This window comes from Myxocyprinus asiaticus, chromosome 23 (assembly GCF_019703515.2).
Source record: "Myxocyprinus asiaticus isolate MX2 ecotype Aquarium Trade chromosome 23, UBuf_Myxa_2, whole genome shotgun sequence".
Taxonomy (NCBI): domain Eukaryota; kingdom Metazoa; phylum Chordata; class Actinopteri; order Cypriniformes; family Catostomidae; genus Myxocyprinus; species Myxocyprinus asiaticus.
Window position 1 is genome coordinate 37,409,670 of NC_059366.1, and position 17,626 is coordinate 37,427,295.

The window sequence follows — 17,626 nt, forward strand, 5'->3', positions numbered from 1 at the left end:
TTTGCTGCCAGCAACTTTGTTCATCCTGTATATACGCAGTTCATCGCTGCTCTCAGGTGCAACCTCGTGGCACAAGGAAGTAACGTCCAACTTGAAACTGTGGCCATACAATCTCTATCTCGCTGGACAAGTTGAGATTACTCTGTGTTCAACCGAACACTCTAACGGATCCGAAGGAGACCGCCGAGCAATTCACATCTTCATCCGTTTGCCTACAGAAGTGAAGAGCTTAAAGATTTCTCTTCCATCTTCAATCAAGTCGACATTTCTGAGTTCTCCGCCAGCCCGCCGAGAATCAACAGCGGTACCGCCCGCCGACAGAGCGAGGAAACGGCCTCCCGTCATCACCCGAGCCTCAAGGAACCGGGTCAGAGTTAAAGGACGGAGTAAAACAAATTCTACCTGTGTCCTCATGCGATTCAAATAAGAGGTTTACGTCTGGGCAGAGATAGAATATTATAAAAATCAAATCAAAATCAAATCACTTTATTGTCACACAGCCATATACACAAGTGCAATGGTGTGTGAAATTCTTGGGTGCAGTTCCGATCAACATAGCTGTCGTGACAGTGATGAGACATATACCAATTTACAATAACATCAAATTAACACAACACAATTTAAACATCTGTTATACATAATTACACTCAACTTAAAACATCACATTAACACAACACAATTTAAACATCTGTTATACATAATTACACTCAACTTAAAACATCACATTAACACAACACAATTTAAGCATCTGTTATACACATAATTACACTCAACTTAAAACATCAAATTAACACAACACAATTTAAACATCTGTTATACATAATTACACAACTTAAAACATCAAATTAACACAACACAATTTAAACATCTGTTATACACATAATTACACTCAACAATATACAAATAATAACATACACTGTACAGTATACAATATGCTGTTTTTGTTTTTTTTGTTTTTTACTATATAGATACTATATAGATACACATTATTCAATAAAAATTAAAAATTAAAATATATATATAAAAAAAGTATATATATATATATATATATATATATAGAATGTACAGTATTGTACTGTATTGACATTCAGGCTGTCGGTTGATAGTCAGTTGTTAAGAGAGAACATAATATAATAACAGTAATATAATTTATGACAGTCCGGTGTGAGATAAAAGAGTAATAAAGTGCAGGGCTGATGTATTTTGATCGTGGGAGATCAAGAGTTCAGAAGTCTGATTGCTTGGGGGAAGAAGCTGTCATGAGAGTCGGCTGGTGTGGGTCCTGATGCTGCGATACCGCCTACCTGATGGTAGCAGTGAGAACAGCCCATGGCTCGGGCGGCTGGAGTCTCTGATGATCCTCCGAGCTTTTTTCACACACCGCCTTGTATATATTTCCTGGAGGGAGGGAAGCTCACCTCCGATGATGTGTTTGGCAGTTCGCACCACCCTTTGCAGTGCTTTGCGGTTGTGGGCGGTGCTATTGCCGTACCAGGCGGAGATACAGCCAGTCAGGATGCTCTCCACAGTGCAGGTGTAGAACCGTGTGAGGATGTGGCGGTTCATTCCAAACTTCCTCAGCCGTCTCAGGAAGAAGAGGCACTGATGAGCCTTCTTCACAACGACTTCAGTGTGGACAGACCATGTGAGTTCCTCAGTGATGTGGACACCCAGGAACTTGAAGCTGCTGACTCTCTCCACTGGTGCTCCATTGATGATGATGGGACTGTGTTCTCTGTCTTTTCTTCTGAAGTCCACCACAAGCTCCTTTGTCTTACTGACGTTAAGGGAGAGGTTGTGCTCCTGACACCAGTGTGTCAGAGTGTGCACCTCCTCTCTGTAGGCTGTTTCATCATTGTCAGTGATCAGACCTACCACCGTCGTGTCATCAGCAAACTTAATGATGGCATTGGAGTTATGTGTTGCCACACAGTCATGTGTGTACAGGGAATACAGTAGTGGGCTGAGAACACAGCCCTGTGGGCATCCAGTGTTGAGGGTCAGTGATGAGGAGATGTTGCTGCCTATTCTAACCACCTGGCGTCTGCTTGACAGGAAGTCCAGGATCCAGCTGCACAGCGAGCTGTTTAAGACCAGAGCCCGGAGTTTCTCATCTAGCTTGGAGGGCACTATGGTGTTGAATGCTGAGCTGTAGTCTACAAACAACATTCTCACATAAGTGTTCTTTTTTCCAGGTTGGAGAGAGCAGTGTGTATTGTAGATGCAATGGCATCATCAGTGGAGCGGTTGTTGCGGTAAGCAAACTGCAGCGGGTCAAGATTGAGTGGTAATACAGAGCAGATGTAATCTCTGATTAGTCTCTCAAAACATTTGCTGATGATGGGGGTCAGAGCAACAGGACACCAGTCATTTAAACACGTTATTTTTGATTGTTTTGGAACAGGCACAATGGTGGATGTTTTAAAGCATGTGGGGACTACAGACAAAGAGAGGTGTTATAGTGTGTTATTCTTGTGTTTCAAGGTTTTTGCTTGTACAGTTTACGGACCGCCATGTCCGCTCATTATTAATACTCAGGGTATTAATTATCAAGAATTTGTTTTGCTGTATTGTGGTCCAACCAAATAGGACAGTTGGGCAATTTCGCCATCGCGGGTGAGACAGGTAAACTGAGTTCATCCATTAAAGAGTCAAATAACGCGGGACTGTTTACAAGCCGTCCACCGCGTCTCTGAGCAATGAACTAACAGCTGCTTTCTCTCCCACGATCGCGAAATCAGCTTTAGGGCCGTCACTTCTCTCTCTCTCGTACTAACCACACACACACACACGCACGCATGCACGCGACCCCACACAAACATTCTGGCACACATTTTTGGCTCGTAGATAGCTTAAATGCTAAAGCCCAGCTTTGTCCCTAAGCTATCGTACAAGCGGATACACGCGGTAACTGGTAGACGCCATTGGCTGGTTTCTCTCCGCCCCCATTCACGGTCATATTCCCTGGCCGGAAGTCTTGCGTGACATACTCTCCACAAGAGTCATGTCCGCCATTTTGTGCGCGTCCCTCCTTACACACACGCACTGTCACACACACACCTTATGTTTTATAGGATTATTTTTATTTCCATATCTAATCATATCACTGTTTAGTTTGTAGTTGTAAGTCGGAAGTTTATTGACTGCATTGTATTAATTATTAATTGATATTACTGCATAAATAAACTTTGTTTATATTACAAAGAGAAGTGTTTTGGTTTGTTTTGCATACGCCTGTGTCATGCTGACAGGATGTCAGTGCTCGGATTCCCGAAAATCGATATTCTTCGGATGTCGATTTTCCTAAGAAAACAATCTAATATTGAGACTGTTTTCCTATCTGGTTATTAGTCCCTGATTTCAGGGTGGTGCCCCGTCAATGTTAATCCTTATTAATATTCTATTGATTTTTGATAATTGATTATTATCTTTGATGATTGTTGAATTTGAATGATCAATAAGCTAGTGTTAATTTTAATTAATGTTTCATCGATGATTATCTTTGATAATTGTTGATTTAAAGGATTAAAAAAACTAACATTGATTCTCATCAATGTTCTATTGATTTTAATAATTAATAATTATCTTTGATAATTATTAATTATTGCTGTCAGGTGTATTTTGTTGATTCATGTCTTTTATTTTGAAATTCTAGTTCCTGTTTCATGTCATGTGTTCCTGTTTCCCTTGTCATGTGATTTCTGTTTTCCCTCCATGTTCATGTGTCATGTTTTCATTGGTTTATTGTTTAATTAGCTTGTTATGAGTTCTGTTTGTTCATTGGTTTATGTTCTCCCATGTCTTGTATTTAAGCCCTCATATTTTCATTGTCTCTTGGTCAAGTATTGAATGTGATGAATGTGAATGTTGTTTCATAGTCGTAGTCGTAGTCGTAGTCGTAGTCATAGTCATAGTCATAGTCAAGTCTAGTTTATGTTTTTGTTAGATCACGTTTATGGTTTTTGGGTTTCACGTTTATTTAATAAACTGCACTTGGGTTCTTCATCTCATCCTCGTCTTCATCATTGCCATCATTGTCAGCAGTTCCAGCATACGTTACAGAATACTTGACCAACCATGAACCCAGCAGTTTTACTTCTGCGCCTATGTCAGGGGAATCGTACCCTGGAGGACTATGTTGAGGACTTCTGCGGTCTAGCCAGCCAGGTGGACTTTAATGAGGTTGCCCTCAAAGACTGTTTTAGATTTGGACTGAATGAGTCCATTTCTTTTTTGATGCCTGGCGGTCGCAGTTCCCTCAGCCTGGCTCAGTATATCGACCTCGCCCTACGGTTCATTGGTTCCCAGTTCACTTTGGGGGAGGCGGATACCGAGCCAGAGTTCCACGTCATGGCCGCCGCCGAGCCAGAGTTCCACGTCATGGCCGCCGCCGAGCCAGAGGTCCACGACATGGCCGCCGCCGAGCCAGAGGTCCACGTCATGGCCGCCGCCGAGCCAGAGGTCCACGTCATGGCCGCTGCTGAGCCAGAGTGCCACGTCACAGCAACGCCTCAGCCTGCTCCATGCCACGTCACAGCAACGCCTCAGCCTGCTCCATGCCATGTCACAGCAATGCCTCAGCCTGCTCCATGCCACGTCACAGCAACGCCTCAGCCTGCTCCATGCCACGTCACAGCAACGCCTCAGCCTGCTCCATGCCACGTCACAGCAACGCCTCAGCCTGCTCCATGCCACGTCACAGCAATGCCTCAGCCTGCTCCATATCACGTCACAGCAACGCCTCAGCCTGCTCCAGGCCATGTCACAGCCACACCTGAACAGTGGGACCTGGAGATGGTTCCCACCCTTATACACACCCTTAGTTCTCCTGAGCAGGCAAGGGGAACTTTCGGCCCTCCGATCCCGCCTGGACCCTCTGAGCCCTGGACTTCGCCTTGGCCTGTCGGTCCCTCGACATTGCCTCAGCTCGGCGTTCCCTCGGCTCCACTATGGTCCTTCAGCCTGTCGGCTGTGCCGGGGTCCCTCGTCCCTCCGGCTCCTCCTTGGTCTGTCGGTCACCTGGCTCCACTTTGGCTCTCCGATCCTCTGGCTGCGCCTCATCCCTCCGATCTGTCAGCTTCACCGGGGACCTCCTTCCATAGGGCTCCACCTTGGTCCTCAGTCCCACCGGCTCCACCTCAGTCTTCCGATCCCTCAGCTCCGCCTTGCTCCTCCGAGCCTCCAGCACCGCCTTGGTCCTCCCTGCCATCGGCTCCACCCTGGCCCTTCGAGTCTTTGGCTACTCTCTGGGCACCAAGTTCCATGGCTCCGCCCCTCGAGCCTCTCACGGCTCCTCCTTCCATGGCTGCGCCCCTCGAGCCTCTCATGGTTCCACCCCCCACGGACTTTGCCGTGGTCCCATGCCCCTCGCCCTTTCTCGCCATGCCACGCCCCACACCTCGTTTTTGGATTTCACGTTTATTTAATAAACTGCACTTGGGTTCTTCATCTCATCCTCGTCTTTGTTAACAACCACTAAAGCCCTACATACATATATATATATATATATATATATATATATATATATATATATATATACTGTATATATTTCAAGTACTGTTAGTTGCTTTGGATAAAAACATCTGCCAAATGTTTAATGTTATAATTACAGATTTTTTGGTATTTTGGCAAATCTACATTGGCACCAAAATTTTATATTAATTGAGTAACATCTGAAGTTCAGATCTGTCATGAAGACAATGTACATCATTCTCATATATAGCTTATATATTATGTTTTAGCAGTGACGCGTTTCAGGGAATACAATGTATGTAAATGAAACAGGCCACTAGCCTGGTTGAATTAAGCAGTTTTATTTTCCAAATTACTGCAATTCAATATTGTCATCCATTTATATTTATTTATTTTTAAGTTTCGTTGTTTATTTATTTACTCATGGAAGTAATGATCCGGATAACATACTGTGAAACATGCTGTTTTTAATGTTGCTTTTTTTTTTTTTATTGACTCACAGATAGGGTATGATTCAGTTGTTTCCAGCGAAAAATAATGTTAATAACTCTAATGTTAACTTGCCATTAGTTTCTTTCAACCAAACAAATATTAACCAAACATGGCACAGACAATCAGAGTTGAACCTAATTAGCGAAATTAGTGAAGCATTTCTTGATGGCACTACAAAATAAAAAAAGACACATTTTTCCACAAATAATGAGCTGTGCATTGTTGATCTTATTAAAATGTATGCAATTTCAAGATGCAAGATATAATTGCCTCATAACCAGCTTCTCCACCAAACAGTTATAGTCCCACAATAATAGTCCCTCTGTGTTGAGTTCTCATTGATTCAGTGTAAAGTTTCGAATGAACAAAAACAGCAGTTATGTCTGACAAGTAATGTCAGGAAGCATATTCTCAGCACAATGCTGCTGGAAACAGATGTTTACCATAGTAAGTTTTTCTTCTTTTATAGCAACCGCTTTTGAAAATTAAGTGTCCTATTAATTTAAATATGATTTGAAAAATGTAAGCTTCTTTATTACCATGTGAGAATAATATTTTGCTAATCAGTATGTCAGTATATATATATTTGTCTATAAGGATAAAGAAATTTGGTAACACTTTACAATAAGGTTTCATCTGTTAACATGAACTAACAATGAACAATACATATACAGCATTTGTTAATCTTAATTAATGTTAATTTCAAAATATTATAAAAATCAAAATCAAAAGTTGTATTTGTTAACATTAGTTAATGCACTATGAACTAACATGAACTAACAATGAGCAATTGCATTTTTATGAACTAACATTAACATAGATTAATAAATGCTGTAAAAAAAAAAAAATATTGTTAATTGTTTGTTTATGATACCTAATGCATTATCTAGTGTTAACAAATGGAACCTTATTGTAAAGTGTTACCGGAACTTTTAATTGATGCAAACAGAAATGGAACAGAAATAGTGTATTTAAAAATATGCAGATATATTGAAAATATGTAAAATTAGACCATAGAGCATGCATATTTAGATATTATTGCACATTGTCAGCAGTCTGACAAATAACGCTCATATGGAAACTGAAGGATTATTCTCTCTTAACTGGAGAAACCTTAATGGAGGGAAACAAGCTTTGCTCATATGTTATTTTACAATGGGGCATGTTTCAATACAACAAAAAGTGAACCATTTCAATTAAATATTCAGATTTCTTTAGAGAAATATTTAAGCTGAATGTCCGAACAAGCCATAAAATTAACGTTTAAAATAAAGCAATATGCCATGACGTAGCAACTTGCCACATTAATATACAGTAGAATGTGCAGTCAAATGTGTGCAATTATAGTTATATTACATTGGCTTCAAAAGTGGCTCATCCAATTTGAATTTGGTGATGGAACTATCCATTTTATAATCAGTGATAAAAAAAAAAGAAAAGTTTGATGACCTTTTTTTATCCTTAAGTGTGTCCACTATAATGAATTTGCATCAATATATTCTGCACATTATGGCCAGGAAGGCTCTCGCAGCTGTCTTCCCAATGTTCTCTGCCCTTGTCTCCTGCGTCTCTTTAAATTATGGATTGAGTACAGAGTATTTGCTTTAACATGAGCTTCATCAATGAGCCTAGGGAAGTCTGGCACTGGACATCTTCCACATGGCTGCCTTGTGCATATGACAAAGTGTTCTCCAGGTCTCCTATATCAAGAACGGTGGTCAGCGTGTGATGTAATGCAAGTGACAGGAGCAGCACTGCAGTGGGAATATGAATTATGAGAGTTTCATCACCAGCGTGCTTGAGGAATTGTGCTCTTTTAATAGTGTGTGGTCATTACAGAACCCTGGATTCTGAGTACACAAGCCAGGTCCATTAAAGCAAGGCTTTCTATCTGTCCACTCTATAGGCGATCCCTCGCTTTCTTTGTCTTTCTAACAGCTGCATCTTCAGATCTGTACATGCATGTTCATAGCTAAAAGCCATGAGGGATGTTTCAGAATGTTTAAATGTCAACACTGAAGGTGCAAGAAAGTGTGGCATGTTTTTCCACATGATAGCTGCAGCTCTAGGCATGGACTCTTTGGACTTGGCAGTGGCCATTAAGGAATATTAAGGGCTTGAAATGGTTGATTGGCTGGTGGCTTTTGCCAGGTTTCTACAGCCATTCCTTCAAAGTCACAGGAGAAGACAGCACAGATTCCTTGATGTGTCAATCATAAGATCTGTTTGTGCTGGAAAATAAAACAACCTCATTATTAATTCTGTAGTGGTCCCCAAATAGAATATCAATGTTGAGAAGCTATATGTTTGTGAAATGAATGCGCATATTTGATGGTTAACCATTTTAACGTGTGCTGTACATGTCTTTGACCATCCTAGTCATTCTAACTTATAAATAAAAGGTTGTTTAAATTCTCTCTGAATTGTTTGCTATCCAGACATTTCCCAGAATGCACCATACAAACCAGTGGGCATTGACCGCTAACTATATTCAAAACCTTTTTTTGTTGTTGTTTTGGATTAAAAATTAATCCACTACAAATTATTCTAAAATTACATTTCCGTTTACTTCAGTTAAAAAGTAATCACATTAATATATATATATTTAAAGTTACTTTCTTGAAGTTACTTTTCAAAGAAAAAGTTAATTGTCGCACAAAAGTCACACACTCACACACTCACACATTTCTCCCTTACAATGACTTACTGGGTAGCGTATGCCCTACAGCTGTCACAGAAAGGCAAAGAGGCAGATATAGGAACATAATTCATGTTTTAAATTCAACAGAAATAAGTATTTCTAAAAAGTTTTAGAAATATATACTTAACCTAAGTAATGTACTTCAAATTAACTTAATTGAAAATCAGGAACTGTAATGTGATTACTAGACTTTAAAATGTAATTTGTTACACTACTTTTTTACCTAAATATAATTAGATTACAGTAACTAATGACTTTGTAATCAGATTCATCCCATCACTGTTTGATTAACACCATTATATATATAGAGTATAACAAATCCCACATTAAATAACACATAGTATAAATACAAATAAAATAAACGAATGGGCATCACACAGATATTATGTCCTCAAACTGTATTATGTCATTGTTTTGAACATGATATTTTTAAAAGATAAATGCACTTCACTGATTTGTTACTGTTATTAGGAAAATATTATATTCATCAGACAAAGCGGAGTGGTTGAAAACCCAATGTCACCCATTTCCAGACAGCCACAACGAAGACAACAGTGAAAACAAATGATACCAGAAGTAAATCGGTCTTGGGCATGTTATACTATGTTGTTGATAAATACCAGCTAAGTTTTAATTTTTGACCTTGTAATCATGTCGAAGGTAATTAATTGAGTCATCAGTGACCCAGTGTTTAGTAGATCAAGGCCCCTTTCTTGTATCCGAATTCATGTCCGTGATTTATACTGATTACCTCTTTGGGGACTAGGAATGAGTACACAGCCGAATAAAGAGAAGGTTGCGATTTATTCCTCATCAGTGTAGACTAAAGTTATGCAGGGGGGCAGCTGACCAGAAATTATGCATGTACTATTCTCTAGATCGATTGTGAATTAAGTAGTAATCAGCTCTTAAGTTAAATGATCCATGCATGCTTAACTGTTGTTGCCAAGTTCATTGTTCAGATAAAAGTTACACCGATCAAATACTTATACATCTCCTGGACTTTGAGATTAGTTTTGAGGAACGGTCTAGCATCACTTGTTTGCAGATGTCATTTGGTTTGATATTTTAATATCATCCAGTTTTAAGTGTGGCATAAGTGTCCAAACACTTTTTGGTGGCACTTCACATAATACATATGGGCGTATTATATATGTATGGTTCAATTTTGTTGTTTCACCATATGCTATCATTGGTAATCAGCGAAAACTCGAAATCTCGAGTCGGGTAACTGTGAACCCATCTTGTGAACATGCATGTCACTCAGCTTTGAGATATTAGTTGTGGCATACTGTCGCAGCATTTTATATATTCAGTCAGTGCATTGGGAAAGCATGCATCCAATATGAATTTTTAATCAGATGAAGCCTTTATTTGGTGTGCAAAACAGTCAGTCACAGCTGATTAGATTCTGTGGGAGGTTCTGAAGCTGCAGGTCGCATCTGTGAACGCCCTCATAGAACTGTTACCCATGATGCACCAGTTTGCATCTCAGAAACTAACTGTTAAAATAGGTTGTACAATATTACCACTCAAGAGGGGTAGGTGGCAATTTTGTTAGTCACTGAGAATAGCAAGATTTTCCTAAATAAGGCAAGGAACTCTAAGGCCCCCATTTACACCTTGCATTAACATGCAGGATAGTACTTGACCACATTAAATGACAGGTGTAAATGCACCCAAGACACATTGTGATTGGATCACTGAAACCATATTTGGAGGTGGTCAGGGAAGGATTACCACATTCGAAGAAGGTGTAAATGCAAATGCATTTCCATTATCCGGGTATAACTACGTTAGTAATTCATTATGTGATGAAGTTAGTCATCCATTGTTAAAGTGCTTAGTTTCTTGCCTTTTTCTGTTTATGCTGCCATTGCAATGTGAAGAACACAACAGACACTGCCATCTTGCAAACTTGTCTCCCAAACAATGAACAATATCCTATGAATTATTACATTGGAATATGCTTGGAATATCTCGTCTCTCTCCTCAAATCCCTACTTGTGTACGTCCCCTTCTGTTTTCTAATCACTTTGTGGCTTGGGCGACACTTATGTGAAACCAGGCTTCACTTGTCACAGTGGAGACGCATTTGACTGCAAGGTGTAAATGCAATCCTGCTAAAGAATATCCAAATACTATCCGGATATGAAATGCATGTTAATGCAATGTGTAAATTGGGCCTAAGTTTGCAAAGCCCCAAAATTCAATGAACTTCGCTGTTGCAATAAAGACTGTAAAAACGTCTTTTCATGCATTCCATACCTATAGCTCAAATGGTAGCTGTGGCAGTTGATACACCAAGGTCAAGGGTTCAATTCCCAGGGAACACACATAACAATGAAATGTACACCTTGAATGCACAGTAAGTTGCTTTGAATAAATGTGTCTGCAAAATGTGGTAAAGAAAGTGTAGCTTTGTTGAAGTAGTGGTTTCTATTTTCTGTCATTGGGTAGAAGTTGCTATTTGAAAGTGAAATCTTAATAAAATTATTTTTAAAAATCCAATTACACTACAAATGACTGGAGAAGTCATGGAAATTCATTGGTCAAAAGGTTTAGGAACCTTGCCTGTAATATTGTACTTTAGGTATCATAGGCACATACATCAAAAACATCATGAGTACTAAAAATAATCAGAGTACTTTCTTTAGGTTTTGACGTGTATAGTATAATTTGACAAATGCAATGTGAAATGAACCTATTACAAATTGTTTGTTACATTAGGGATCATTTATGCTCCTCTCACACATAATATTCTTAAAATTCTGCTCATTGCAATCACTACTATTAGCAAGCCTAATTCGCAAGGTCAGGCGTTCCTAAACATCAACAACTGCTGACAACACAATGCATCCAACCTCTCAAAAAAAAAAAAAAAAAAAAAAAAAACCAGACCAATACAACACAGTAAGAACAAATCTTAAATGGTTTTGCATTTAAAATTGCCACTTGAATTCGATATATACATATAAGTGGGAAAAATGAATAGTATTATTGCGTTTACAGTAATAATGAACAGATGATGTGACTGCAACTAAAAGAAAAGCTTTGACATTTCATGCTGATATGTTGTTCCTGAACTATCAATGTCACTATGGGAACAAATTTTTTTGTGTGGTTATATGTGCTGGCATTGATTATCAATGACACTTTATGGACAACATCTCAAGGCTGTGGCATTTAAACCATCTTCCCCCAGTATACTGCATCAGAATACTCTCATCTTTATCAGTTTTGTCCACTATTTTCTTTTTTTCTGGAATGGAATGAATCATAATCTAGTATATTTTAAATAATTATTTGTTAACGTGATATGCTGGCACATATTGGAAATTAGATGAAAACTATTTTGTGAGAATTTACAGACTAGGCATACATAATGGTATCATGACGTTTACAGTAAATGTAATCTGAAGCATACATACTATACAGTATGCAGCGCTTTATCACTGCCCTTGTGTTTCATGAGCTCTGTCTCTAATAAATCTGTCTGATTTATTTTGTGCAAATGTTTTAGGCACCTAAGTCAGGAGAAATGAAAATACTAAAGGGCTTGGACGTGTATTAGGCTGTAAGTACCAGTGGGTTGAATTCAAATGCTCATGTTTATTTTGTGGGAGAAACAGATTCGGCCACGGCGCTCCCAGGCAAGCAGTTGGTGATGGAACTGGCATTGGGCGGTCTGAACTGTGTGTATGTGTGTGTGTGTGTGTGTGTGTGTGTGTGTGTGTGTGTGTGTGTGTGTGTGTGTTCAAGATCATGCATATGTGTCAGCAACAGGGCTCCCTCAACAGCACTGCTTAGACAACCTGAGAGCGCCATCTAGGTGCTATATGCAGTACTGCAATATGAGGTCATTGTGAATTTCTAAGCAGGCTGAAATATCTATATGAACCCCAAACTGAAAAGTAAATTTCTTAAAATTACCACTTTCAAAACAGCCAACTTTTGAAAATGCCTATATTTTCCTTAATAAAATCCTTATTTTATTTTTTAATTTTATATATATATATATATATATATATATATATATATATATATATATATATATTTAGCAAATTAAATGTTCAGCATAAACATTTTAGTAAAAAGGTGAATTTCTTAGTGTTTTGGTGTGTGGCCCTTTTATTTTATTGACAGCATGCACACAAGTTGGCATTGACTCCACAAGTTTACTCCATTATATTTGAGAATGTTGCAAAGAGCATCTTGTGTGCTTCAATGTAAGCAAGAATGTCTGACCTTTCGTACAAAGGAGTTTACATTGTCAATGTCAAAAGTTGGTTTACATTTCATTAGTGACCTACAGTAGAATGACATATTTCTCGCTGATTTTACATCATAACTTTTCTTTGTTCTGAACTGTCCAAAATCCTAAAAATTTGTTTGTTTCCAGGTTTAAATTAGATTTTGATTTCCAGATATTCAGTGTGGAATTTTGGACCCCACTGTATTATTCCCTGATTTTTAAATTAATAAATTAATTAATTCATTTATTTTATTTTTTATTGCAGTCTGATTGTTTACAGTCAATTGTTTTACATCAGGATGGTGGATCAATGTTATTTGGAATTTGTTCAGAAAAAGTTGACAAAAGATGATGATAAGTTCTGCATATATGAGTGGATAGTTGATTCATGTATTCCAACATGTATCATTATTAATATGGTCTTTCCTACAATTTGTTGATTTTAAGTCCCCAGTACAAGTTATGGTATTTATAATGTTTAATTTAAACTGTTTATGTTTTTAATAGGCTTGTTTAAAAATAAATAAATAAATGATATTGTAATGTTACACAATGCTGTGGGCCTAAAATTCAAATTTTAAATAATTATTTAAGTAATGCACCTTAAAAAATAAAATAAATAATAATAATAAAAAAATAATAATCATAATAAGGTCTAAATAATTTCTCTTTTTTGTGATGAATTTGTACATTTAATACTGATAGTAGATTTTTTTTCTGTCCCTTGATTTGTGTCCAACCCGTTTGGCCATGACATTTAATTGCAGATCTGTGAAATGAAATAATGTCACACTTTGGAGGTGGGCATCAATCATTCAGCAAAATAATATTGGAGTTATTTAAAGTGTGTAACTCTTCTGTTTCATTAATGTTTTATTTTATTTTGTGATTTAAGTCATATGCTGTTGAGGATAACATGTCCACCCTGTTATGGGCAGATATAGGTGAAATTAATGTAATTTAAAAATGTCAATATATTCATGTTAACAGAAATAAAATCACTATAGTGTCAGAAAATGCAGTGGCAGGACCCAAACGCAGAGTTTTAAAAAACAAGAATTTATTAAATACAAAAATAAAGGGAAAAAAACTCAACCAAAACTCCCACAAGGGGGAAAACAAACATAAACAACCCCATAGGGGAAAACTAACAATCCAGGGCTGGGGCAGAGGGAAACGGGGAACCAGGACCAACTGGACTGGACAGTGATGGGAAGAAGAACAGCACCAACAAACAGGCAAGAACGACTAACTAGACCGACTGGAGACACAAGACTGACTGAGTAACATAAGACACAAAAGACGAACTGGCACCAGACAGCAAACACAAGGAGACAAAAACAGGGAGAGAAATCGTCATGGTTACTGCTGTAACCTCCGTTCCCTGATGGAGGGAACGAGACGTTGGTGTCGATGTAGTGACACTAGGGGTCACTCTTGGGAGCCCGAGACACCTCTGGTCTTTGATAAAAGCAGTTGGTGATGGAACTGGCATTGGGCGGTCTGAACTGTGTGTATGTGTGTGTGTGTGTGTGTGTGTGTGTGTGTGTGTGTGTGTGTGTGTTCAAGATCATGCATATGTGTCAGCAACAGGGCTCCCTCAACAGCACTGCTTAGACAACTTGAGAGCGCCATCTAGGTGCTATATGCAGTACTGCAATATGAGGTCATTGTGAATTTCTAAGCAGGCTGAAATATCTATATGAACCCCAAACTGAAAAGTAAATTTCTTAAAATTACCACTTTCCTACCACTCCCTAAAAAAGAAGGGGGATTATCTGACTGGGCCACCAGGTCTAGTCGGGGGGTGTCCCTCCCAAGGGGAGGACACCGCGGAGACCACACCTCGCCCCAAGAGAGGGGGGGATATTTAAGTGGAAAAATACGTCACATGTTCTTTCCAACCATGTGGAGAGCCTTCAAGGTAGATCCTGCCCAATGGGGGAGGAGTTACTACAAACATGGAGACTGGGGCAGAGGGGCTCTGCCCAAGGAAGACACAGTTTGCCAGCAGGGAAACGAACTAGCGGAAGATATATATTGCATGGGGTTTAGCCTTACAGGGAACCACCACATGCGGAGCACATATCCCAGAACAGGGCTCTTAGTTAGCGCATGTAATGGGCTGGCAGTGAGTCTCTCCGAAAACTCGACTGCCACAGGGCTCGGAGGAAGTCAACCAGGGAACAAATTTTTTGAACACCACTGGGAATTAACGGCGCACGTCTTCAGCTCAAAAGGAGGTGGAAGGCGCTATGTGCAAGCGATACACCCGGCCGGCTATCCCGGGCTCATCCGCTTGTGTTGCTTGCCACTACCTGGGACGAAACCGGTTCCACCCGGAGGTTGTAGAACCTTGCAAAAGTGTTGGGTGTTGCCCAGCCCTCTGCTCTGCAAATGTCTGTTAGAGAGGCACCTCTGGCCAGGACCCAAGAAGCCGCTACACCACGGGTAGAATGGGCTTGTAGCCCTACCTGGGGCGGCATGTTTTGGGCGAGATATGCCATGGTTATGGCGTCAAGCCAGTGGGCGATCCTCTGCTTGGAGACAGCGCTTCCTTTCCGCTGTGCACCAAAGCAGACAAAGAGCTGCTCAGAGACTCTAAAGCTCTGCGTACGATCCAAATAGATGCGTAAAGCGCGCACCGGACACAGCAACGACAAGGCTGGGTCTGCCTCCTCCTGGGGCAGCGCTTGCAGGTTCACCAGCTGGTCCCTAAAAGGGGTGGTGGGAACCTTGGGCACATAGCCCGGTCGGGGTCTCAGGATCACGTGAGAATAGCCCGAACCGAACTCCAGGCATGTTTCGCTGACAGAGAACACTTGCAGGTCACCTACCCTCTTGATGGAAGTGAGCGCAGTCAGGAGGGCAGTCTTCAAGGAGAGTGCCTTAAGCTCGGCTGACTGCAAAGGCTCAAAGGGGGCTCTCTGTAGACCCTGAAGAACTACGGAGAGATCCCATGAGGGAACGAGGCGCGGTCTGGAGGGATTCAGCCTCCTGGCACCTTTTAGGAACCTGATGATCAGGTCGTGCTTCCCTAAGGACTTACCGTCAACTGCGTCATGGTGTGCTGCTATGGCAGCAACGTACACCTTCAAGGTGGAAGGGGACAGCCTCCCTTCCAGCCTCTCCTGCAGGAAGGAAAGCACTGATCCAACTGCGCATCTCTGGGGGTCTTCGTGTCTAGCAGAACACCACTTAGCGAATAGACACCACTTAAAGGCATACAGGCGCCTCGTAGAGGGGGCCCTAGCCTGAGTGATCGCGTCTACCACCGCGGGTGGTAGGCCACTTAGGTCTTCCATGTCCCGTCCAGTGACCAGACATGGAGATTCCAGAGGTCTGGGCGTGGGTGCCAGAGGATGCCCTGTCCCTGAGAAAGAAGGTCCTTCCTCAAGGGAATTCGCCAGAGGGGAGCTGTTGCGAGGAGCGTGAGGTCCGAGAACCACGTCTGGGTGGGCCAGTAGGGTGCTACCAGGACGACCTGCTCCTCGTCCTCCCTGACCTTGCACAGGGTCTGTGCAAGCAGGCTCACTGGGGGAAATGCATATTTGCAAATGCCAGGGGGCCAGCTATGTACCAGCGCGTCTATGCTGAGGGGAGCCTCGGTGAGGGCGTACCAGAGCGGGCAGTGGGAGGATTCTTGGGAGGCGAACAGGTCCACCTGTGCCCGACCAAATCGACTCCAAATCAGCTGGACCACCTGAGGGTGGAGTCTCCACTCTCCCCTGAGGGAAACCTGCCATGACAGCGCGTCCGCTGTAGTGTTGAGGTTGCCCGGGATGTGAGTGGCTCGCAGCGACTTGAGGTGCTGCCGACTCCGGAGGAGGAGACGGCGGGCGAGTTGTGACATACAGCGAGAGCGCAGACCACCTTGGCGGTTGACATATGCTACCGCTGCCGTGATTTCCGTCCGAACTAGCACGTGCTTGCCCTGGATCAACGGCCAGAACCTCCGCAGGGCGAGCAGAATTGCCAGTAACTCGAGGCAGTTGATGTGCCAACGCAGTCGCGGACCCGTCCAGAGGCCGGTGGCTGCGTTCCCATTGCAAACAGCGCACCAGCCTGTTTTGGAGGCGTCTGTCATGACCACGACGCGCCTGGAGACCAGTTCTAGGGGAACACCTGCACGTAGAAACGAGAGGTCGGTCCAAGGGCTGAAAAGACGGTGACAGACCGACGTAATGGCCACACGGTGTGTCCCGTGGCGCCATGCCCATCTCGGGACTCAAGTCTGGAGTCAAGGTCCGCGAGGGGATACCCGGCAGAGGCGATCCCATTGAGGTCCCCAAATCGCCCCCAGTGCTAGCCGCGCTGACCTCATACCCGTAGGTAGACACCAACATCGAGTGAGTGACAGATAGGGAACAACAGGTTAACAGGGGACAGGTGAGTGTATGACGTAAGACAAAGAGACACACGGCGATACAGAAACAAAACAAAGACATGTGCTCTCACAAGACAACAAAACACCCAAATGGCATGAGTGCACATCACCAAGACAATAAGGCAATATAAGCCCATGCCAACCGACAAACAAGACGAGAGAATGCGTAGCAACGATGCGATGCCACACATTCTCACACTGAACAAACCTGAGCGTACATGCAACAGGCGACAAAAACAAGGCAGGATACCTGTGCGAGAGTTCAGCCACACACACCCAACACCTTAGACTGAAGTAATGGAACCTCACCACAACACGA

The 17,626-nt window shown here is 41.5% G+C and overlaps 1 protein-coding gene across 4 annotated transcripts in view; it reads left to right on the plus strand.

The window, feature by feature from the left end:
* Positions 1–17,626, plus strand: part of LOC127414060 (adhesion G protein-coupled receptor B3-like) — a 254,114-nt gene that overhangs the window by 96,642 nt on the left and 139,846 nt on the right. The gene's annotated exons all lie outside the window — the stretch shown is intronic.